General features: G+C 36.9%; 1 long non-coding RNA gene across 1 annotated transcript in view; it reads right to left on the reverse strand.

Annotated features, from left to right (window-relative positions):
* LOC143659168 (uncharacterized) overlaps window positions 1-3,302 on the reverse strand; it is a 38,148-nt gene extending 34,846 nt beyond the window's left edge. The window contains exon 1 of the long non-coding RNA XR_013163445.1: window positions 3,201-3,302. This is a non-coding gene — a long non-coding RNA (uncharacterized LOC143659168). The remainder of the gene's footprint in view (window positions 1-3,200) is intronic.
* Between the last annotated feature and the right edge of the window lie 22,583 nt (window positions 3,303-25,885).

A 25,885-nucleotide genomic window follows, 5' to 3' on the forward strand; every position in this document is an offset into this window, starting at 1 on the left:
TGCAGAGAGACACAGAGAGATGGCCAAGTGACAGGGGCAGAGACAGTTATGCCACAAATGAAGGAACAGAATGGATTTCCAGCCACCTACCACAAGCACTTTTTCCCTTTAGCACCTTCCTCTCCTATACATCCTTCAAGATTCAATTCAAGTATCTGAAAAACCTCCTAGAACACTCTCAGAGAGAATATATTTCTTAAGTGCTGCACTCATATAGCATTTTAAATGCTTTTCTGATAAGAAGCACAATAAAATAAATGTCCAATGAGTAAAATTTTCAATACTATAGAAAAAATAAATGAATGAAAACTGTCCAGTTTCTGCCTATCACTGAACAAAATTTGGACTTTATAAAGAGATATGTTTTAGTTTTCTAGCTGCTAAAACAAATACCGTACAATGGGTTGGCTTAACAACAGGAGTTTATTAGCTCACAGTTTTGGAAGCCAGAAGGCTTGCTTCCTCCAGGTATCTACTGGGTGGCCAGCAATCTTTGAGATTTCTGGGCTTTTCCACCTCATGGCAGTCCACATGGCAGCACCTTCTGCTTTCTCTTCTGGGTTCCGCTGACTTCCAGCTTCTGGCTGCTCCCTGTAGCTTCCTCTTCTGTGTCCAAATTCATTTGTTACAAAGACTTCGGTCATGTTGGATTAAGGCCCACTCTCATTCAATTTGGGCACACAGCATCTTCAGAGGTCCAATTTATAAACGGACCACACCCACAGGACTAGAAATTGGAGCCTGAACATATGTCTTGTGGGGGAACAAGATTCAGTCCCCAACATGATGGTAGCTTAAAACAGCATCTCACTTACGTGTTTACCATGATTAAAATAAACAAGGAAGATTACAAACAAGGGAAACTAAATGGTGGTGTCAGATAAGTGATATGGTGACATCAAAATGTCATAAACTTTCAGGGATGCCGTTTGGACATAGTAAAGAAGTGACCGGAAGTGTACATTAGCTTGAATCCCTCATATTTATTAGTTGGTTGGATTTCATTAAACTGTTTCCTGTTTATATACGAAAACTGTTACATATTTTCTTAAAAGCAGGAAGAGAAGTAGGGTTGGAACGGGCCATAGGTATAGGGCACTAAACCAGTTTAAAAAGTAGAACATTAAACTCCTATTGGTTGTTTTCTTCAGACTTTGTACAAAAAGTTAGGAAGGAATCTGTTTCTTCTCCTTGCTCAGCTCCTTTAACACTAGTGACCCCTCAGACATCCTAGGTAAATATCACAGACCCGTGAGGGAGACTTGGATCCAAGCTGTGTGCTCCTCATCATGTGAATTCGGGCAAGTCATTTGATCCCTTTATAAAGCAGTTTCTTCACCTGTGAAAGGCTGGTACTTTTAAAAACTTATATCATAATGTTGTTGTAAGGATTAAACAAGTTACATATAAGAACTTAGAAGAGGGTCTGAGACACAGTGGGCGCACAGTAAGTGGGAGCTGGTAACACTGCTATTGTTATTCAAAAGGAGAACCCAGCAAGAACATTTTGGACTGCGTCTTGCAATATGTCATCCCATTCAAACCACTACCCTGTTCCTTTCAACTCACTCTCTTACTACATCTATCACACTCAGTCAGAATAAACATAGATGATTATTTATGTTGATATACACTCATTTTTCTTTCTAGTTTTCACTTAGGTTTTCCCTGCTAATAATTCAGTCAATCTTAGCACTACATCTTTAAATTGCAGTTTCTAACACATGATGAACCTCCAAATTGTATTTCCCTGGAAATCATCCAACCCCAGGGAGGAAACCTGGACACGATGGATTCACTAACTGTCAGTAAGAATCTAGCAGCATACAGTGAATACCACATGTAACAGAAACGGGGCTCGTTAAGAGAGGAGACAGTAAGAGGCAGACTCACAGTTTTGTCTTCTCTGCACAGTAATAAACACATCAGATCATTTGTCCAGGCCTTTATAACAATGCTGTTTGGGTTCTTTTACTCAGAAATTTTTGAAGTTGAAAATATAATCTCTTGAATTAGTGACTTCACACATTTTAATGATAACTAAATGATAATATATTCTAATTCAAAAATTCTATGTTTGGTGTTTAACTTCATCTCAAGTTGGCTTCTCCACTAAAGAATCTATGAAAGCCCTTCCCTTCAAATTAATTGAAGGGAAAATCCCGGTGTTATTAGAGTCTTCTATTAAGTGAGAGGTTCCTACGACATCACCTACATTTGTCTTATCCAGTGTTATCTTCACCAGAAAGTGTATTTATTTGTTCAGCCTTACAGCTGAGGCCTTATTCTTTTCCAGGTCACCTGCTGGAAGTACGCTTTCACATTGTCTTCATGGAAGCTGTGCTTTCCTCCAACATGTAAAAGGCCGTCTCTATTCATGATGCTTCCAGTCCATCTAGGTTATGTGTTCAGTCTCACATCATTGGCAGAACTGTTCTTTCTGCAGTGGTTAGCATTCTGGAGTCTTCTGCCAATGCAATAGGAAAGATACTATGGTAACAGTTGTTGAAGCCCAAGGTACTTTTTTATAATACTCCCTGGGTATAGCATTAAATATTCCTTAGGCTGTCCCGGCCCGCGGGACGATCAACCGAAGCTCGAACTCCTGTGAGGGAAGAATGGCATGGGACAAAGAGACGCGAAGAACGGCAGCAAGACAAATATTCTGATCAAGCTGCAAAAGTTTATTGAAAAGGTTAGGTATATATACACTCTAGGAGAGGGGGTAGCTAGTAGGGATAGGTGACGATCTCTAATTGGGTGAATAAGGACAAAGGGATGATTTGGGATTGGTGACTGCTGTTGCTAGGGCAGAGGGCAGATGTACGGTTAGTACTTTTGGTGCAAACTTTAGGCGCGAACTACTATTACTTCCGTGAAGAAGGCTGATTATAGTTTAGGCTGTTCTTTGTTTCAGCCCTGGCGGCCATGTTGCATGTTTCCGGCATCGCTGAGGGCGGATTTTATACATGCTACCTTAATTGTCCCCAACATTAGGCAAAGACCGTTCATGTAATTACTACTTGATCACTCTATGCCCAATAGCATATATTTAGGAAAGTTTTATAATTCATAAATCTGCATGCATAAAAAGTATAAAGAGAATTTAGGGGTCCATGTCTATAATCAGTCAGGTTATGCTAGATATTGGTGCATATCTAAACTACCAGTTTTTAACCCAACGAAGGTCTATTTCTTACCTTACAGACCACTTCTGAACAAATTATAGGTTGTATCATTTGGAACAACATTGCAATGGCAGAGTGCAGGAGAAAGGGGATGGTGAAAAATTGTGTCTTGACTCTGAAGTGCTTCTGTCAAGAAAAGAGATAATGTATTACTGCTTATATATTTTTTTAGCCAAAGCAAGTCACATGGTTATGTTTAACTTCAAAGGAATGGTGAAATACAATCCTCCTCTGTGCCCTGAAGGAAGTGAAAAGGAATATTTTTTCTGAGCATCACTATGGTCTAATAGACCATTCAGCTCATAGTAAAATAAAATCATGTACATAATTCTAAAACATGGTGCTAGTCTGTTTAAGTAGTGTGTAGTAGTGAGAAGAACAACACTGAAAGTATCTGTTTGGTCTCTAAAAATAAGATCCTTAAAAGTGTCTTTTAACTTTGAGTATTCATGTGACACCTGAGACTCATAGTTAGAGCTCTGAAGCAATGAAAGTCAGCAATCCATACAAGAACTGTTTAAAAAGTTGAGAAAATGATCAGACTTCAACTAGAGATATGAAGGAAGCTGTGCTGCTTTGAATCTGTTGTGTATCCCAGAAAAGCCAAATTCATTAATCCTCACTCAATATTGCTGGTGGGATCTTTTTCTCCTTGGCAATGTGGGACAGAACTCCTGGGATTCGCAGGGACCCAGCATCGTGGGATTGTGAGTATCTTCTTAACCAAAAGGGGGAAGAGAGAAATGAGACAAAGTTTCAATGGCTGAGAGATTTCAAACAGAGTTGAGAGGTTATTCTGGAGATTATTCTTATGTGTTATATAAGATATCTCTTTTAAGTTCATAATGTATTAGAGTGGCTGGGTGGAAGTACCTGAAACTGTTGAGCTATATTCCAGTAGCCTTGATTTTTGAAGATGATTGTATAAAAATATAACTTTTACAATGTTACTGTGTGATTGTGAAAACGTTATGTCTGATGCCCCTTTTAACCAGAGTATGGACATGAGTAAAAAAATATATGGATAAATAAATAATAGGGGGAAAAGGGGTAAAATAAATTGGGTAGATGGAAACACAGTAGAGGGAAGGGTAAGGGGCATGGGATGTATGAATGTTTTCCTTTTTTCTTTTTGTTTCTTTTTCCAGAGTGATGCAAATGTTCTAAAAAACGATCATGGTGATGTGTATACAACTATGTGATGATGTGAGCCACTGATTGTACACCATGTGTGGAATGTATGTGTGTGAAGATTTGTCAAAAACAATATATTTTTTAATAGTGCCTTTTAAAGCTCAAAAGCCAATGGCAATTTTCAAGGATCCCTAAGGATTTTAGATGCTTAACAAAACAGGTCACCAAAATTTATTTAAAGAGAGGCCAGTCATAAAAGGACAACATCTTGACACCACAGCCAGAAAGAACCACAACCCTCAGTGAAGGCAGTTAGGACAGGGTTTAAATATCAGAGACATAAGTGGGACTGTATTATGAAAGTCTTGCTGTATCACAGATTTCAGGTAATGAAGAAAGAGAGTACCAGTGAGGTTCTGTGGGTACATTTTATGCTGTGATCAGTTCAGGTATTCTATTTTTATCATAAAGAAAGCAGTCTTGGTATGATAGTTATTATCATGTGTTAATTTGGCTGGGTTATTGTGTCCAGTTGCACTGGCATAATTGTTACTGTGAGGTTATTTTGTAGATGGACTAGCCATCAATACTTGATTGCATCTATGGCTGACTGAATCTACAATCAACAAAGGAGATTACCCTCAGCAATGAGGGGAGTCACCTCACCCCAAGATCTGGAGGTCTCAGAACCTGCTCACTTCATAACTATTACCATCTAGCTTTTATCCAAACCACAGGTCACAAAATTCTGACCAAGAGTTTTTTCTGAGAAAAATGAATCAAATCAGCCTATACTTTTACTGAATTCTAAAAAATAGTCAGACTGTTCATATGAACCATAAGAGCCAAGGCCCAAGCAAACAAGAATTGTATTGCATTCATTTCTATGTACTTTCAAAGAGTTGTTCATAAAATACGGGTCCAGAAAAATTTTAGCCAAACGACTGACTAAATGAGTTAATTAGTGATACAAGTGAAATATATGTGAAAATAATCCATTAAATATTGTAAACTGAACAGTAATTGGAAATTAACTTCAGCATTTCTAGGAAAGATAAGGACATAAATTGCAAGTTTACAAAATCTTCCTCTAGTAAAATAAATAAAATTAACAAAATAGTTGGGAACTAGAAAACTAGAACTGGTTCTAAAATCACTAAAGAAATTGAGAAATGTCATTCAGGTGCAATGCTAATTGAGTCAACTTAAAATAATACACTGGTAATAAAAATGCCATTTTCCTTATGCTGAAAAAGATGGCATGTAGTAGGAAAAAGGAAGTGTGAAATGTAAAAATCCTCTTTAGGAGATTCCAAATGGGAAGTAGCGATCAATGGTATGTACTGTCTTATGGTTCAGGAGGATAAAAGTAAAAGGTATAGCAGGCAAAACCATACCACACACATGACAAATAAACGAACCAACAAACAAATAACAAATGAAAAAATAAATTCATGTTAAAATATTTTAAATATTTTAAAATATTTTAAATATTCATTCAGAATATAAAAATGTACTTATTGAAAATTTACTTTTCAGAAATCTTTATGTATCAAAACTATGGCATCTTTCTATTTATCATTACACATACTTTAAATATAAAGTAACAGTTTTGCTTTACCTGATCTAAGAGAGTAATTCATGCTAAAAGGAAAGGTCAGTCATGGTGCTTTTAAGCTAGGTACCCCAGAAAAACATATTCTTAAACTTAATCCATTCCTATGGGTGTGAACCCATTGCAAATTGGACTCTCTGATGAGGTTACTTCAGTTAAGGCAGGATAGTCACAATCCTATTACTGACATCCTTTTATAAACCCAGCTAGACCTAATATCTACCTATAGAACAGTACACCCCACAACAGCAGAGTGTGCATTCCTCTCAAACGCACACAGAACATTTTCCAGTTTAGTTTAGGAAACTAAACTCAGCACAAGCAGAAGGGATGGAATAATAAAGATTGGTGCAAAGTTAATAAAATAGAGTACAGAAAAACAGAGAAAATCAATGAAATAAAAAGTTGGTTCTTTGTCAAGGCCAAGAAAATGGACAAATCTTTAGCTAGACTAAGAAATGAAAAGGAATAAAATTACTAAAAAGCAGGAATGAAGAAGATGACATGCCCTCTGACCTTACAGAAATAAAGATGATTATAAGGGAATATTACAAAGAACTGTGTGCCAACAAATTAGAAAACTCTGACAAATTGAGCAAATTCCTGGAAATGCACAAACTATCAAAAAGGACTCGAAGAAATAGAAAATCTGAATAGACCGATAACAAGTAGAGAGATGTCAAATTAACAATCAAAATATTAATACAAAGAAACCCATTGGCTTTACTGGTAAATTATACCAAAAACTCAAAGAAGAAATAATACCAATCCTTCACAAACTGTTACAAGAAATAAAAGAGGAAAGAATGCTTCCAAGTCATTATATGAGATCAGTATTACTCTGATAGCAAGATCAAATAAAGTCATTATTCATATTTACATACACACATACACCACAATTACAGATTGATATCCAATATCTATTGTGAATATAGATGCACATATCTTAAAAAATGCTAGTAAACCAAATTGATCAACATAAACAAAGTATTATACATGATAACCAGGTGAGGTTTATCCCAGAAATACAATTCTGTTCTAACATCTTAAAATCAATCAGTGCAATCCACCATATTAATACAAGGATAGAAACCATATGATAATTTCAACTGCAGCAATTAAAGCAGTTGACATATTCCAATATACTTTCATGATAAAACTCTCAACTAAGATTAGAAATGAAGTTTCTCAACCTGATAAAAGATATCTACAAAAAAATCCACTGTTAACATCAGACATCATAAAATGCTGAAAATTTTATGTCTAAGGTCTGGAAGAAGACAGGTTATCCACTTTCACCAGTTCAATTTAACATGGTAATAGAAGTTGTATGTAGGGAAATTAGATAAGATCAATAAAAGGCATCCAGTAAGGAAAGAAATAGGTAAAACTATTTCTATTTGTAGATGACATCATTCTGTATATAGGTTATGGCACCAAAATGAAAAATGAGAAAAGAGAGAACTAGATAAGTGACATTTCATCAAAATTAAAATGTTTGTGCTACAAACAAAATCATCAGAAAACATAAAAAGATAACTTCCAGATTGGAGGAAATATTTGCCAATCATATTTCTGCACCTGGAATCTATATAGACCTATTACAGCTCAAAATGAAAAGACAACCCAACTGTTTAAAAATCGGACAATTTTTTTGTTGTTGTTGTTTTGTTTTTTGTTTGCATGGGCAGGCACCAGGAATCAAACCTGGGTCTCCAGCATGGCAGTGGACAGATTTTAATAGACATGTTTCCAAAGAAGATATACAAATGGCCAGCAAGCACATGAGAAGATGCTTGTATGAAAGTGGTGCAGCCACTTTGGAAAATAGCTTATTTCCTCAATGTATTAAACACAGACCAAACAATTCCACTCCTAGTTTTATAACCAAGAGAAATGAAAACATATATCCATACAAAAACATGCACATAATTTTCATGCAGTATTATTAATAATAGTCAAAAAGTAGAAACAAACCAAATTTCTATCAACTGATGAATGACAAACAAAATGTGGTATATCCCTACCCTGGAATATTATTCAGCAATTAAAAAAACAATAAAAAAGGAATGAAACCCATGGATAAACCTCAAAACATTATGCTAAGTCAAAGAAACAAGTCAGAAAAGACCACATATTCTTATTTCATATATATGAAATATCCAGAAGTAAATCTGTAGAGACAGAAAACAGTTGCCTGGGGTAGGGCATTACTTTTAGGATGATGAGAATGTCCCAAATATTAATATTAGCGATTTTCCCCAACTTTGAAGATATATTAATTGACACTGAATTATACACTTTAAATTGGTAAATTTTATGGTATGTGATTTATATAATAAAGCTCCTAAAAAATCTGAAATGAAAAAAATGTAATGCTATTATTTATGATAAAAATATAGAAAACAAGTGACTGGAATGAGAAAAAGGTTAAACAACTATGGTTCAGTGAATGAACCATGGCTTCTCAAAATTGAGTGTATCAGAATCACCTGGGAAGATTAACATGCACATTACTGAGCTCCAATCCCGCAATTTCTGCTTCAAGTACCTCAGGATGATTCTGTTGCAGATTGTATTGATGAGATTTTGAGAAATATTTCATTTGACAGAACAGTGAATAACTATTAAATTAGACTTATGAAGTATTTGTAACAATTCATGAAAAAACTTGTTTTAATCTTAGAGTTAAGAACATATATATCTTAGTTTGCTAGAGCTGCTATTACATAGACCATACAATAGAGTATCTCACATAATAAGAATTTATTGGCTCATGGTTTTAGAGGCCAGAAGTCCCAAGTCAAGATTTAAGTAAGCCCATGCTTTCTTCTAGAGTGAGTAATATTCTGTAATGGTTTACCACAATCCCTGGAATTCCATAACTTGCATTTCTGTTTTTTGTAGCCTGGTCATGTCTCTCTCCTTGTGTTGCTCTTCCAGGTTCCACTGATTTCTGGCTTCTTCCCACAGCCTTCTCTGACTGATGCACCCAAATGTTTTCTGCATGTAATTCTGCTATACTCCAGTCATATGGATTGAGGCCCATCCTGATTAGGGTGTCCCACACCAAAATAGGAATTGAGAAGGCCCTATGCACAAATGAGCCCACCACTTACTCGACAATATATCTTCAAAAGGCCCTATTTACAAATGGGTTCACACCCACAGAATGTGGAATAAGATTGAGAACATGTCTTTTTTGAGTGTATGTAATTCAATCCTCAACAACATGATATGCATTTACATGCTAAATGAAAGGAATTAGCTACCTCGACTCAAACCAGGAAAAAGAATGGAGGTAAATGCTTGAAAAAGTTAACCGTTACAGGATAAAGAGTGGGTTTTTCCTCCATTTTTAATTTTTCATAACATCTAAGTTTTAAAATCAGAATGAATTATTTAGTAATAAGAAAAATTAAAATTAATTTTAAAATGAGAGTCATATGTTGAGCAAACTACTCAAGAAAGTAGGGCTATACACAAATTACAATTATAGATTAATGCCTGTTTTACAATATTATTCATGTTTTCAGGTTATTAGTATATATGTGTATGTAGACAGCATTAGTTTAAATACATATATGTAATGGAGTGAGTATAATAAATATGTATACCTCCTTCGTGAATACTTCCTATTTTCTAATTTAGATATGGATGGAAATTTATGTTCTCAAAGTAATTTTTAAATATTTCATTGACAAATAAAACTTACCTCATAAATGTAATTCTTGCAATATTAGTACATTTAGAATTAGTCTGTTTACTGAGAAAAACATGATTGATTTTTATGAATAATGATCTATATTTCAAATAGGAAATTCAAAATATATTAACTAGTGCCATAGTTTGCTAGCTGCCAGAATGCAATATACCAGAAATGGAATGGCTTTTAAAAGCGGGAATTTAATGAGTTCCTAGTTTACAGTACTAAGGCTGAGAAAATGTCCCAATTAAAACAAGTCTAGTTCCTGGAAGATGGCGGCTTAGTAAGACGCGCGGATCTTAGTTTCTTCTCCAGGACACCTACTAGGGGAGTAGAAACGATACAGAAAGCGCCCAAAGCCACAACAGAGATAAAAAAGACAGCGTACCCCATCCTGGAACGGCTGGCTGGCTGAGAGAAGCAGCTCGGGTGAGATCGCCGAGGCGCGCGGGCCTTACCGGGCGGGGTGGCAAGCGGCCGGAGTTACTCCCTTCCCCCTTCCCGGGCCAGCTGGGAGAATTGGAGAGGTGGTCCCCTGAAACCAAGGCGACTGGCGCCCACACCACGCGCAGCCCCCGGACCAACTGAGAGAATTGGATCGGAAACCCCCAGGCCGCGGAGAACGGTGACCCCGTGACTCCCGGGGAACGTGCACTCTCTCGGGCGGGCCGCTGCCGCTGGCGCCCTCCCGCCACGCTTGTTGCCCAGGGCCGACTAGGAAATTCGGACGGGCTCTTTCCCTGGCTGCGGCGACCAGCAACCCTCCCTGCGTTCGGACACCCTCCCTGCGTTCGGACCCCGGGCCGGCTCAAGCCGCTTCGGCTAGCGAACCCCCAGGACGGCGAGAGTTTTCCAAAGTTTAAGGTCCCACAGCACCTTTTACTGGTGGGACCCGCAGACAAACGTGTGCCATGAGCGCCACCTACTGGGCAGGATAAGAAAAACAGAACCCAGAGATTTCACAGAAAAATATTACAACCTTGCTGGGTCCAACACCAAGAGAAATCTGAATAAATGCCCAGACGCCAGCAGCAGAAGATAACTGTCCACGCTCAAAAGATTGAGAATATGGCTCAGTCAAAGGAACAAACCAATAGCTCAAATGAGACACAAGAGCTGAGACAACTAATGCTGAATATACGAACAGAAATGGAAAACCTCTTCAAAAATGAAATCGATAAATTGAGGGAGGACATGAAGAGGACATGGGCTGAACATAAAGAAGAAATAGAAAAACTGAAAAAACAAATCGCAGAACTTATGGAAGTGAAGGATAAAGTAGCAAACATAGAAAAAATAATGGATAGCTACAATGATAGATTTAAAGAGACAGAAGATAGAATTAGTGATTTGGAGGATGGAACATCTGAATTCCAAAAAGAAACAGAAACTATAGGGAAAAGAATGGAAAAATTTGAACAGGGTATCAGGGAACTCAAGGACAATATGAACCGCACAAATATACGTGTTGTGGGTGTCCCAGAAGGAGAAGAGAAGGGAAAAGGAGGAGAAAAACTAATGGAAGAAATTATCACTGAAAATTTCCCAACTCTTATGAAAGACCTAAAATTACAGATCCAAGAAGTGCAGCGCACCCCAAAGAGATTAGACCCAAATAGGCGTTCTCCAAGACACTTACTAGTTAGAATGTCAGAGGTCAAAGACAAAGAGAAGATCTTGAAAGCAGCAAGAGAAAAACAATCCATTACATACAAGGGAAACCCAATAAGACTTTGTGTAGATTTCTCAGCAGAAACCATGGAAGCTAGAAGACAGTGGGATGATATATTTAAAATACTAAAAGAGAAAAACTGCCAACCAAGACTCCTATATCCAGCAAAATTATCCTTCAAAAATGAGGGAGAAATTAAAACATTCTCAGACAAAAAGTCACTGAAAGAATTTGTGACCAAGAGACCAGCTCTGCAAGAAATACTAAAGGGAGCACTAGAGTCAGATACAAAAAGACAGAAGAGAGAGATATGGAAAAGAGTGTAGAAAGAAGAAAAATCAGATATGATATATATAATACAAAAGGCAAAATGTTAGAGGAAAATATTATCCAAACAGTAATAACACTAAATGTCAATGGACTGAATTCCCCAATCAAAAGACATAGATTGGCAGAATGGATTAAAAAACAGGATCCTTCGATATGCTGTCTACAGGAAACACATCTTAGACCCAAAGATAAACATAGGTTGAAAGTGAAAGGTTGGGAAAAGATATTTCATGCAAATAACAACCAGAAAAGAGCAGGAGTGGCTATACTAATATCCAACAAATTAGACTTCAAATGTAAAACAGTTAAAAGAGACAAAGAAGGACACTATATACTAATAAAAGGAACAATTAAACAAGAAGACATAACAATCATAAATATTTACGCACCGAATCAGAATGCCCCAAAATACGTGAGGAATATACTGCAAACACTGAAAAGGGAAATAGACTCATATACCATAATAGTTGGAGACTTCAACTCACCACTCTCATCAAGGGACAGAACATCTAGACAGAGGATCAACAAAGAAATAGAGAATCTGAATATTACTATAAATGAACTAGACTTAATAGACATTTATAGGACATTACATCCCACAACAGCAGGATACACCTTTTTCTCAAGTGCTCATGGATCATTCTCAAAGATAGAACATATGCTGGGTCACAAAGCAAGTCTCAACAAATTTAAAAAGATTGAAATCTTACACAACACTTTCTCGGACCATAAAGGAATGATGTTGGAAATCAATAATAGGCAGAGTGCCAGAAAATTCACAAATACGTGGAGGCTCAACAACACACTCCTAAACAACGACTGGGTCAAAGAAGAAATTGCAAGAGAAATTAGCAAATACCTCGAGGCGAATGAAAATGAAAACACAACATATCAAAACTTATGGGACGCAGCAAAGGCAGTGCTAAGAGGGAAATTTATTGCTCTAAATGCCTATATCAGAAAAGAAGAAAAGGCAAAAATTCAGGAATTAACTATCCATTTGGAAGAACTGGAGAAAGAACAGCAAGCTAACCCCAAAGCAAGCAAAAGGAAAGAAATAACAAAGATTAGAGCACAAATAAATGAAATTGAAAACATGAAAACAATAGAGAAAATCAGTAAGGCCAGAAGTTGGTTCTATGAGAAAATCAATAAGATTGATGGGCCCTTAGCAAGATTGACAAAAAGAAGAAGAGAGAGGATGCAAATAAATAAGATCAGAAATGGAAGAGGAGACATAACTACTGACCTCACAGAAATAAAGGAGGTAATAACAGGATACTATGAACAACTTTACGCTAATAAATACAACAATTTAGAGGAAATGGACGGGTTCCTGGAAAGACATGAACAACCAACTTTGACTCAAGAAGATATAGATGACCTCAACAAACCAATCACAAGTAAAGAAATTGAATTAGTCATTCAAAAGCTTCCTAAAAAGAAAAGTCCAGGACCAGATGGCTTCACATGTGAATTCTACCAAACGTTCCAGAAAGAATTAGTACCAATTCTCTTCAAACTCTTCAAAAAAATCGAAGTGGAGGGAAAACTACCTAATTCATTCTATGAAGCCAACATCACCCTCATACCAAAACCAGGCAAAGATATTACAAAAAAAGAAAACTACAGACCAATCTCTCTAATGAATACAGATGCAAAAATCCTCAATAAAATTCTAGCAAATCGTATCCAACAACACATTAAAAGAATTATACATCATGACCAAGTAGGATTCATCCCAGGTATGCAAGGATGGTTCAACATAAGAAAATCAATTAATGTAATACACCATATCAACAAATCAAAGCAGAAAAATCACATGATCATCTCAATTGATGCAGAGAAGGCATTCGACAAGATTCAACATCCTTTCCTGTTGAAAACACTTCAAAAGATAGGAATACAAGGGAACTTCCTTAAAATGATAGAGGGAATATATGAAAAACCCACAGCTAATATCATCCTCAATGGGGAAAAATTGAAAACTTTCCCCCTAAGATCAGGAACAAGACAAGGATGTCCACTATCACCACTATTATTCAACATTGTGTTGGAGGTTCTAGCCAGAGCAATTAGACAAGAAAAAGAAATACAAGGCATCAAAATTGGAAAGGAAGAAGTAAAACTATCACTGTTTGCAGACGATATGATACTATATGTCGAAAACACGGAAAAATCCACAACAAAACTACTAGAGCTAATAAATGAGTACAGCAAAGTAGCAGGTTACAAGATCAACATTCAAAAATCTGTAGCATTTCTATACACTAGTAATGAACAAGCTGAGGGGGAAATCAAGAAACGAATCCCATTTACAATTGCAACTAAAAGAATAAAATACCTAGGAATAAATTTAACTAAAGAGACAAAAAACCTATATAAAGAAAACTACAAAAAACTGCTAAAAGAAATCACAGAAGACCTAAATAGATGGAAGGGCATACCGTGTTCATGGATTGGAAGACTAAATATAGTTAAGATGTCAATCCTACCTAAATTGATTTACAGATTCAATGCAATACCAATCAAAATCCCAACAACTTATTTTTCAGAAATAGAAAAACCAATAAGCAAATTTATCTGGAAGGGCAGGGTGCCCCGAATTGCTAAAAACATCTTGAGGAAAAAAAACGAAGCTGGAGGTCTCGCGCTGCCTGACTTTAAGGCATATTATGAAGCCACAGTGGTCAAAACAGCATGGTATTGGCATAAAGATAGATATATCGACCAATGGAATCGAATAGAGTGCTCAGATATAGACCTTCTCATCTACGGACATTTGATCTTTGATAAGGCAGTCAAGCCAACTCACCTGGGACAGAGCAATCTCTTCAATAAATGGTGCCTAGAGAACTGGATATCCATATGCAAAAGAATGAAAGAAGACCCATCTCTCACACCCTATACAAAAGTTAACTCAAAATGGATCAAAGATCTAAACATTAGGTCTAAGACCATAAAACAGTTAGAGGAAAATGTTGGGAGATATCTTATGGATCTTACAACTGGAGGCGGTTTTATGGACCTTAAACCTAAAGCAAGAGCACTGAAGAAGGAAATAAATAAATGGGAACTCCTCAAAATTAAACACTTTTGTGCATCAAAGAACTTCATCAAGAAAGTAGAAAGACAGCCTTCACAATGGGAGACAATATTTGGAAATGATATATCAGATAAAGGTCTAGTATCCAGAATTTATAAAGAGATTGTTCATCTCAACAACAAAAAGACAGCCAACCCAATTACAAAATGGGAAAAAGACTTGAACAGACACCTATCAGAAGAGGAAATATGGATGGCCAAGAGGCACATGAAGAGATGCTCAATGTCCCTGGCCATTAGAGAAATGCAAATCAAAACCACAATGAGATATCATCTCACACCCACCAGAATGGCCATTATCAACAAAACAGAAAATGACAAGTGCTGGAGAGGATGCGGAGAAAGAGGCACACTTATCCACTGTTGGTGGGAATGTCAAAGGGTGCAACCACTGTGGAAGGCAGTTTGGTGGTTCCTCAAAAAGCTGAATATAGAATTGCCATACGACCCAGCAATACCATTGCTAGGTATCTACTCAAAGGAATTAAGGGCAAAGACACAAACGGACATTTGCACACCAATGTTTATAGCAGCATTATTTACAATTGCAAAGAGATGGAAACAGCCAAAATCTCCATCAACAGAAGAGTGGCTAAACAAACTGTGGTATATACATACGATGGAATATTATGCAGCTTTAAGACAAGATAAACTTATGAAGCATGTAATAACATGGATGGACCTAGAGAATATTATGCTGAGTGAATCCAGCCAAAAACTAAAGGACAAATACTGTATGGTCCCACTGATGTGAACAGACATTCGAGAATAAACTTGAAATATGTCATTGGTAACAGAGTTCAGCAGGAGTTAGAAACAGGGTAAGACAATGGGTAATTGAAGCTGAAGGGATACAGACTGTGCAACAGGACTAGATACAAAAACTCAAAAATGGACAGCACAATAATACCTAATTGTAAAGTAATCATGTTAAAACACTGAATGAAGCTGCATCTGAGCTATAGGTTTTTGTTTTGTTTTTTTTTGTTTTGTTTTGATTTTACTATTATTACTTTTATTTTTTTCTCTATATTAACATTCTATATCTTTTTCGGTTATGTTGCTAGTTCTTCTAAACCAATGCAAATGTACTAAGAAATGATGATCATGCATCTATGTGATGATGTTAAGAATTAATGATTGCATGTGTAGAATGGTATGATCTCTAAATGTTGGGTTAATTTCTTTTTTTCCGTTAATTAAAAAAAAAAAAAAGAGAAGGGATAATTGGAGATGAAGGGATACAGACTGTACAATGGGACTGGATATAAAAACTCAGAAATGGACAGCAAAATACTACCCAATTGTAATGCAATTATGTTAAAACACTGAATGAAGCTGCATGTGAGGTATAGGTTTTTTGTTTTTGTTTTTTTTTTGTTTTTTTTCTTTCTATTATTGTTTTAATTCTTATTCTGTTGTCTTTTTATTTCTTTTTCTAAATCGATGCAAATGTACTAAGAAATGATGAATATGCAACTATGTGATGTTATTAAGAATTACTGATTGTACATGTAGATTGGAAAGATTTCTAATTGTTTTGTTAATTCTTTTTTTAATTAATAAAAAAAAAAAAAAACAAGTCTATAGAAATGTCCAATCTAAAGCATTCATTCAGGGAAAGATACCTTGGTTCAGGCAGGCCGATGAAGTTCAGGGTTTCTCTCTCAAGTGAGAAGGCACATGGCAAACACAGTCAGGGCTTCTCTCTCAGCTGGAAGGGCACATGGCGAACACAGTGTCATCTGCTAGCTTTCTCTCCTGGCTTCTGGTTTCATGAAGCTTCCCAGGAGGCGTTTTCCTTCTTCATCTCCAAAGGTCCCTGGATCATGGACTCTGTGCTTCGTGGTGCTGCAGCATTCTCTACTCTCTCTGAATCTCCCATTCTCCAAAATGTTTCTTCTTTTACAGGACTCCAGAAACTTCTCAAGACCCACCCAAATGGGTGGAGACATTTTGTCACCTAATCCAGTTTAACAACCACTCTCGATTACATCACAATCTCCAGGGAGATGATCTGATTGCATTTTCAAACATACAATACTGAATAGGCATTGAAAGAAGCTGTTGCCTTTATAAAATGGGATTAGGATTAAAACATGGCTTTTCTAGGGTCCATACATCATTTCAAACCAGCACAACTAGATTTATAATTTGTCACAATTGGAATATAAACATGTTTCAATAGTAATTCATTGTTTAAGATACTTTAAAATGTTCAAAATACTCTTTTTTTAACTTTTGAATTTAAGAATATAATTCTATTTTTTAAATTGAATTTAAGTGAGTCATATTCTGTGGAATATATATATATCACTAAATACTTCCATATATATTGAATTACTTTAATTGGAAATATTAAAGGCGTTATCTCCTTGAAGAAATCTGGAAATGATGGTGTGAAATTTGGAAAGTGGGGTGTTTACTAAAGGGTGCCTTACTAAATACAGCTTGGTTTATATCCTCTCCTGACAATATTTATATTATATTTAAGATTTGCTATACACACAAGATGCTTATGCATTTTGAGTCTGACTACATTTTTTGAAGGATTTAATGAAAAGCCCCTGTGGTTAGATTTGATAGGTTCTTGAGAAATTTGGTTGTATCTCCAGATTCATTCATAATGGCACACTAAACCAGATTTAGCATTTTATTATAGAAAGAGTGGAGTCACATATATGAGTCCTTTTTGAAACAGGAGGGGAAAATCCCAGAAGCAAAATGCTGATGGGAAGAGATTAGTTTCCTCTGCCTTCCTGCATTTAAAATAAGGGTATATTTAACCTAGACCGGAAATATATACTGTATAATAGCCACAGATCAAATGTTGTATTCTCCACATCTGCTATTAATTTCTTTCTGTTGGTCCCAATGCCAAAAAGTGTACTGTTGCACACAGATGGGTTAAATGAGAAGAAAAATGTTCCACCAGATATGTTGCATATGGTTTTTAGAAAACTGTTTATTTAAACTTTTCTTTGCAGTATCATCTAGTTTGGGTTTGTCCTACTCAGCCTCCAACATAAACATAGTATTAGATTTTAATGTAATTGCAATTTTTGTTAGAGTACATTGACTGCTCAAAAGAAGATCAGCTAAATGTCACAACAATGTTTTTGGAATAGAAGTGTTGAATATATCCAACCAGGAAACAAGAGAGGTAACCAAGAAATATGAAGCATACATTTATACTCATAAAACTTGACTCTGAATGGTTAAGAATGATGAGTACAGGGAATTAATTTGTTTTTAAATGTATGTGGTATTTTCCTTTTTAAAAAAGTTAGATGGTATATATCAAATAAATAAGCAATAGAAATGGAATGAACAGTACTTAAAAGGTCCTCTGGATTAAATTATTCAGTCTGGATAAACAATTTCCACATTTTTAATGGCACTAAAAAGATAACTCTCAACTTCTCTCTGAGTTTCTTCAGAAATACAAAGGGGATAATAACACTCATTTCACATTTTTATGAATTTTAAACATAAAAATAAATGTGAAAGTGACTGGCAAAAATTCTGACACATATTAAGTAGTGAATAAATGTCAAATTTTAAAGTTGCTTGTCAGGAAAATAACTATGTAAGATAACCAAATATCCTTAAATATCCTGTGGGATGTAATTACTATTACATCCCCAAATAATCACAGTGGTTTTTATTAAACATAGTGAAGTACAAGCCTCTCAAGATAGTTTAATTGTGGCAACTTTACCTGGATATATTAGCACTAAAGATAACTAATACCTGATATTTGTATATTGCTTTACATTTTCCAAAGATCATCTCATTAGGTATTTTTTTTTCACTCCTGTTGCAGTTGGAACTGTGGTACACAATAGATATCTTCTTTCCATACTAACCGCCTACCATCATTCTTAACACCCCAAGTGGGAATTGTGGGCACAGGAAACTGTTCCCAAAGAGCAACTGATTTTTCACTGGTTCTACACACTTTCCACTGGGCTTTCTAATCCTACATATTGTTCAGATTTGTTCAGAACTCTATCATCTACCCCATTACACACAGATATCAATTCATTCCAGCCATGTGCACTCAGTATCCAACTATTTGCAGGCACCTATGTCGTCACCTGGAACCAATGAGTGGCCAGCTAGCAAATCAATAAGCGTCACTCAATTCATCAATAACATCCAGGAGAAATTTTCGCTATTCCTTGCCAGAGGGCACAGGGTGGAGTCATGTCATATGGATCTTAGGTAACAGTCTTTTTTTGGAAGCTGCCAATTCATCCCGAGTCCTCGAAAGATTCCCCATCCCTCAACTCCTAAATAAAACTCAGAAAAGAGCCCTTGCCTTTAACTCATCACCCACTGGAATTATTTTCACATTCTTCTCTATCAGTTTTATTTTTCAAATTCTGGCCATTTTTCTTCTGAATGGATTTTTCTTGATGATTTCCAAACCTGAAATTTTTGATGTTTCCATCATACATTTATTTCCAGAAATATGTCCACCAAGATCAGATGTACTAAGATCAGATACGCCCTTCTCTTCATTTATGTAGATATTCCACCTGAACCAAATTATATCCTTGACCATCACTTCTCACCTACTCCTTGTCCCACCATGCTCCTCTTCCCATTTATCTAACTTCAGAGATTGGCCATCCACCCAGTTGCCCAAGTTATAAAACTTGAAGGTTACTTGCATTCTTGACTTTGATTTATCACCTCCCTATATTCAATGAATCACAAAAACCTGTTGTTTCTCCCACTTAAAAAATCCTGCAATTCTATATACTTTTTTTGTCCCCAACATCTATCCTCTTGCACAAATCAAGCTTTTAAAATCTCATCTTGGGAAGGGCCATGGGGGCTCAGCAGGTAAGAATGCTTGCCTGCCATGCCCGAGGACCTGGGTTCGATTCCCGGTGTCTGCCCGTGTTAAAAAAAAAAAAAAATCTCATCTTGTTCCCTATCTTTAGTTTTACACCCCAACTCCCCACCCCCGACTCCCACTTAAAATTACTTTCCATCCAAGGTAATTCTTTTTAAAAGCAAATACCCATCTTACCCTCCTGCTCAAATCCTTTAAGTATTGTTTTTGGCTTTGGGATCAAGCGATAATTCTCTGAGGAGCCAACAGGAATTTTCATGGCTTGATCCCTGCCTATGTCTTTATTTTTACCAAATAGAGTTTCTCTTCTTAGACTCATGATGCAGCGCTAAAGAACTTCCATTCAGTTTCTTAAATTCATGATGCTCTTGATTACCAGCAGACACTCCCACAATATTCTATCTTTTTCTCACTGTGACATATTCTTTATATCTCTGCATTAAAATCATTCCTTCTAAAAGAGGAATTTATGATTTGCTCCCCAAACACACTTTCTTTCCCTTATCAGAGCATTTTTACCTTTTTTTGTTTCTGTTTTGATTTATTTTTTGTTTGTTTGATTGCTTCTGTCTTCCTTCCTGGATTGTAAAAATTGAGTGTATTTTTCTCATGTTCCTGTACCCAGCACTTCAAATAGTGTCAGAGACATTGATGAAAGGGGCAATATTTTGTATTAATAAACACTTTGGTAGATATAATCCATTATAAACTCACATCTTGATTACCCAAGAAAGATAAGTCGGGCTATAAATTAAAAAATAAAACAGCCTATATGCACGAATGATATGTAATAAGGTTATCATAAATCAAACATGTATAAGTATCCTTGCATAAGAAGCAGCATTGGGAAATGATTTTGACGTTTTATAGTCCACTGCTTGAATGACAGCTCCTTCACTATCTGCTACCTATGCAAGCTAGGCAAGTTACTTTGCCTTTTTTAACATCTTTTTCTCATTTATAAAACAGGAAAATTCATTATGATATAAGAAAAAGTAAATTTAGATTCTGCTTTTCCTAATTTGAAAAAAATATATATTCCCTGGGAATGAAATATTTCAAAATTCTTCAATAGTGGAAATATCACCAATACTTGTTTTAATATTTATCATTCTAGATACATCACTAATCCTCCAAGTAAGGCATTTAACGTGCATCTAACTTAGATGCTAGTCATCATCAACCATTATTACTCTAAATTACAAGATGAAAACTGAGATACCAAAGATGATTGTTTTCAAGTCAAAAAATCAGGTCAAAGACACAAACATACTCAACTCTGCAGTCTAGCATCTCTGCATACATAAAATAACAACTTATAAAGACATTTTATATCCTCTATCTTGACCCAATTATCAGCTATGAACATGACAACTTGAATCCTCTGATTACCAGAATAGAGAGATCTCTTTGAATTAAGATGGTGCTTCCCAAAACCTTTGGTTTATGCAACACGTAAGTGCACCCCGTAACCACCTATGTCCACACTGCCCCACAATGCCCTGACACCCACATGTTTGGGTAAAGTCTATTACAGACCACCACCTTGTGTTCAATTTGCCTTGGGAAATGAATGCAATGAGGTGATTCTTGCTAAATAGAAGGAGAAGTAATATCTTCCTAAAAATTTCAAGTTTTGAATTACTAATACACTCTGGAAAAAGGTCATTTACTGTGCATTGTAGAGATGAGTATAAAATAGACAACGCAATGCAGTACAAAAACACTGAATGCAAATTCACTGGAGATAAATTTCAGCCCAGCTCGAAGAGGGCCCTTCTAACAGTCAATACTGATTAAAGACTAAAATCTTTTGAATTGGTGAATTTCCTGTCACTAAGGGGGTTCACAGAGCTGACTGGCATGGGCTCTACAGTGAACTGAGTGAGTGCTGTTACTAGATGATGCTCAGGAAAATTCCTCCCCAATGCTGAAATTCTGTGATCATCACAAAATATTCGTACTCCATGGACCAAAAACTGAGGCTACAGGCACTCAATCTTGTGCTTACAGCAGGTTAGCAGTGATAACAGAAATAAAAATGAGTGACATTTAGAAGATGATTTAGAACATTTTATGTAAAGTTTAATTCTCACAGCCACCTTGCACGAGAGTTATAACTATCATTGCTGTGATAGATAAGGAAACTGTAGCTCAGCAAAAATAATCTATGATTATCTAATAAATGGTAATGGTGAGTCTTGATTCAGAATCTCGTCTTTCCAAATCTCTTGTTCCTTCTACTACATTGATTATTATGATCATTGACAGGTAATTTAAAAGCTTTAAGCATTTTTCCTGGGTTTCCTTTGCCTTAAAAAAGTAGCAGGAAATACTTTAAAATTAGTGAGAAATCTGCATGCAAGTATTTTCACACTGTATCTTGACTGAACTCCCTAAGGGTTTCCGTACTGCATGGCATTGTCTGCCTTGGCATTATCATGTCACTAACCCCTGAGAAAGGTGCCAGTCTGTTTCCCATGATATTATGCACTGTGGCATCGTTGCCCTGTCTTCATCCACTTCTGAAAGGGTCAGCATCACTTCTCAAGGCCCTCAGGGAAACCAAGAGCATGGGAACTGCTGATCTGCCTATTTTGCCTTGGTCACACTCCTCATCGGAATTGGGAAGGCAGAGTCGTTTTAAATGTGCTGCCTTGGGGCTTCCCATGGATCAGAGTTTTTAAACTCCTTATGAATCTCATTTTGTACTGAGCTGGTTGACACCATCCAATGCCAGTTCTTCATGCCCACGGCTTTGGATTAAATCCACCCCCCACCCCATTTAAAAAAAAGAAAAAAACATATATATATATATATATATATATGCTCAGGTCTTAACCACCCATGACCGTTTCCCTATTTAGGAATAGGATCTTTGAAGAAGGTATTATTAAGATGAGGTCATACTAGATTGTAGGGTAGGGGGGTGGGGGAGGACAGGCCTAATCCAATATGACTGGTGTCCTTATAAGAAGAGGAGAATTGGACAGAGACAGAGATACTCCAGGGAAAAGGCCCCATGAAGCCATGGTAGATGGAGAATGGAGTGATGCATGTACAAGCTCAGGAATGTCAACACCTGCATGCGAACACTAGTAGCTCTTACGAGAGGCAAGCAAAGATTCTCCCCGAGGTCCTACAGAGGGAACATAGCCCTGTCACCTTGATTTTGGACTTTTAGACTCCAGAACTATGAGACAATAAATCTCAACTGTTTTAAACACCCAAGTTTATGGTATTTTGTTACAGCGGTTCTAGGAAACTATGGCACCAATGGGGCAAAACAGACTTCCTTATTCCCTTAAGAAATAATTGGTTGTGTAACTCCTCACAAAGGACTATACTAGATTCTTTTTCTTCCACCACTTGTCCCACCCCATTCCCATTTTTCAGCCCTGAGGGGAAAGGATTTTTTAACCTAATAACATCAACTTATAGCCTGTTTTAGGGTAAAAATAGAATTCGTTTGTTTTTTATTTCTTTTGCTGCAAAAGAGTAATGCAAATATGCCCTTTCACCATCTGGAAGCCAGTCTTAATGAAAGGGGACCATGTTTTAATGATCCATGGTTCTGCACTTAATGGACCAACAAGGCTCACTATGAAAGAAACAAGAGGACAATAGGACTATAAGTTGATTAGTAGTTTTCCTGTTGTTGTTTCCTTCATTTTGGACATAAGAATAAAATGAGTGTGCCTGTGAGAATTCACAAGATCATTGGGGTGCAACTTCAAATGAAGTGGACAGTCAGTCCCCCAATGTCTGGGAACTCATGCTAGGTAAGTTGTCCTGGAATTACATTGGAAGAGTCATATGACCCAACCTAGTGAAACCTCAAGATAAATGGATGTTTTTGGGTTTCCAGAAGTCACACAGAAGCTACGTCTTTATTAGCCTTTACCTAGCAGTGGAGAGGGAGAGAATTTCCACTGCTTGTAATCAATTGATCTTCCTTTCTCTGCCTCAGAAAATATGGCTTCATCTGTGGTAAATTCGCCTGCTGACAGTTTATGTGCACATCTCCACCACAATCTCCCCCAGAACCTGTAAGTTCAAACAGGAGGGCCCTGGAAGCCATTGGAAGGTTATAGTGAGAAGCCCAAACTCCTCTCTTTAGAGTGTGAAAACAAACAAGCTGGAGACACTTGTCAAGAGACAATGATTAGTGACACCCTATTTATAAATGCATCAAATTTATCTGATTAAAAATGAAAATGGAGAGATAATGGCTTACTGTCTTGCATAAACTCTAATCTGAAGCATGTGAGTATTTAGACCATTAGGATTTACAGGTGTTCCTTTCACGAGTTTATTCAAAATAAGTATTGAGTGTCTACTTGATGCTAGGCCCTTTTGTAGGTCTTGCAGATGGAGGCATGCACGAGAAACACAGGGTGCCTCAACTCATACTAATTGCCTAGAGCGTGTTGACAGAAAAGGAGCATGGCGATTCAGACAGAGCTGTCAGGACAATAAGACAGGATGATATACTGTGGTTCAAAGACGGGATGATCGTTTATATCCAGGATCCAAGCATTCCTGGAAGAGGTATCAATAAGTACCATCTAGGAAGAGGGTTGTCATGTTTAAGGAAAAGAAAGAAGGCCACCAAGACTGAAGCAAAAGGGCAAAGAGGAGAATAGTAGGAAATTAGATTAGCAAAAAAGGCAGGAGGCAGATTGTACAGAGCTTTGTAGGTCAGTATAAGGGGTTTAAATTTTATTGTAAATGAAATGAGAAGCCACTGGTTGCTTTGAGGCAGGGAAAGAGTGTGATCACTTTTTAAATACCTCAGGCTACAAAAGGAAAAAAAACTTTAGTAGGGAAAAAGCAGATTAGTTAGGAAGCTATTACAGTTGTCTAAAAAGAGATCATCGATAATCGTGGCTTGCTTGAAGGTGGTCCAGGGGAGGGAGGGAGGGAGGGAGGAAACTTAACCTTTGCATAGAAGCTAAACATATTGGAAGATTCATGAAAATTACAAGGAACTTATAAAACAAAACAAACAGGTGTGCCCAGAGAGGATGGCTCCACATAGTGGGTGCACTCTGATACATGAAACATAGTGATACCTCCCCAGGCTCTCTTCACATCATCGAGGAAGGAGAGGTGAGCATTGTGACTTAAAGCGGCTTAAATTATCCCACTATAAAGGGTGTGGAAAGTCAGGATCTGTTTGCATTGCAAGCCCCAACAAAACCTAAGAACCAGAGTAGGGGTCTCTGTGTCTTTTACTTCCTGAGTTTCTTTCCTTCCTCAGCCTATAACAAATAAACAAAGTAACTATATGCCTGAGAACTTGCAGTATAAATGCTCAGGAGCAAAGAACAAAGTTGGGTAAGAACAGGTGGTATGGAGAGGAGGTGTGATTTTATAACTGAGGATCATGACAGGTGCCTGTTAATAAGTGACCTCCAAGGAGAGATGTGGGTGAAATACGCGAGTAGAATATGCAGCCCACTGGGGAAGAGAGCATGCCAGAGGAAGGAAGCAGAAAGAACATTTCTGAGGAGCAAATGCCTGATGCACAAAACCCAGTGAGACTATAGCACAACCACCACAATAGAAAGTGGCAGAAGAAGAAAAAAGAGTAGGGTTCTGCTGAGAAACCCCCCTACAGCACGGAAAGGCTCTGAGCAGAGGTGTGCGATGATCTGTTTTATGTTTAAGCGGCTCATGCTATTAGCACTGCTGAGAAAAAATTGCAAGAGAATACGGACAGTAGAAAGGCTTGTTGCAAGGTGATGGAAATTATCCAGATTGTGGTGTTTTGGACAAGGTGGTTTGACTGTGAAGATGGTTATAAGTAGTCACATTATAGATGTATTTTGAAAGTAGACCTAAAAGGAGTTGTAGATGGGTTGGATTTGTCATGTGATAGAAATAGAGGGGTTCCAGGATGACTTGAAGTTTGGGGCCTGACCAAATGCAATTTACCATTTACTAATAAAAAACATGCAGCAAGCATCAGGTAGCGTAAGACCTGCGATAAATCTTCCAGAAGGTTAGGATGCGTAAAATGGCTGTCCACAAGAACTTCTTTTAAATATTAGAGTTTTCTAACCCTTTATGTTCCCTTACTATGTTCCTCTCACTAACATAGAAGGGAGTAGAATCAGGATTAATATTAATTTAGTGTAACTCCCTCTCATAATTTTTTATAACATTTTTCATTCTCCCCTTATAACACTCGCTTCCTTTTTGTGAGTTGTGATTTATTTTTGCTCTTTCATGGTTGTGATTTTCCTCTAAAATGCCTCAATAC

Source organism: Tamandua tetradactyla, chromosome 2 (genome assembly GCF_023851605.1).
Source record: "Tamandua tetradactyla isolate mTamTet1 chromosome 2, mTamTet1.pri, whole genome shotgun sequence".
Taxonomy (NCBI): Eukaryota; Metazoa; Chordata; class Mammalia; order Pilosa; family Myrmecophagidae; genus Tamandua; species Tamandua tetradactyla.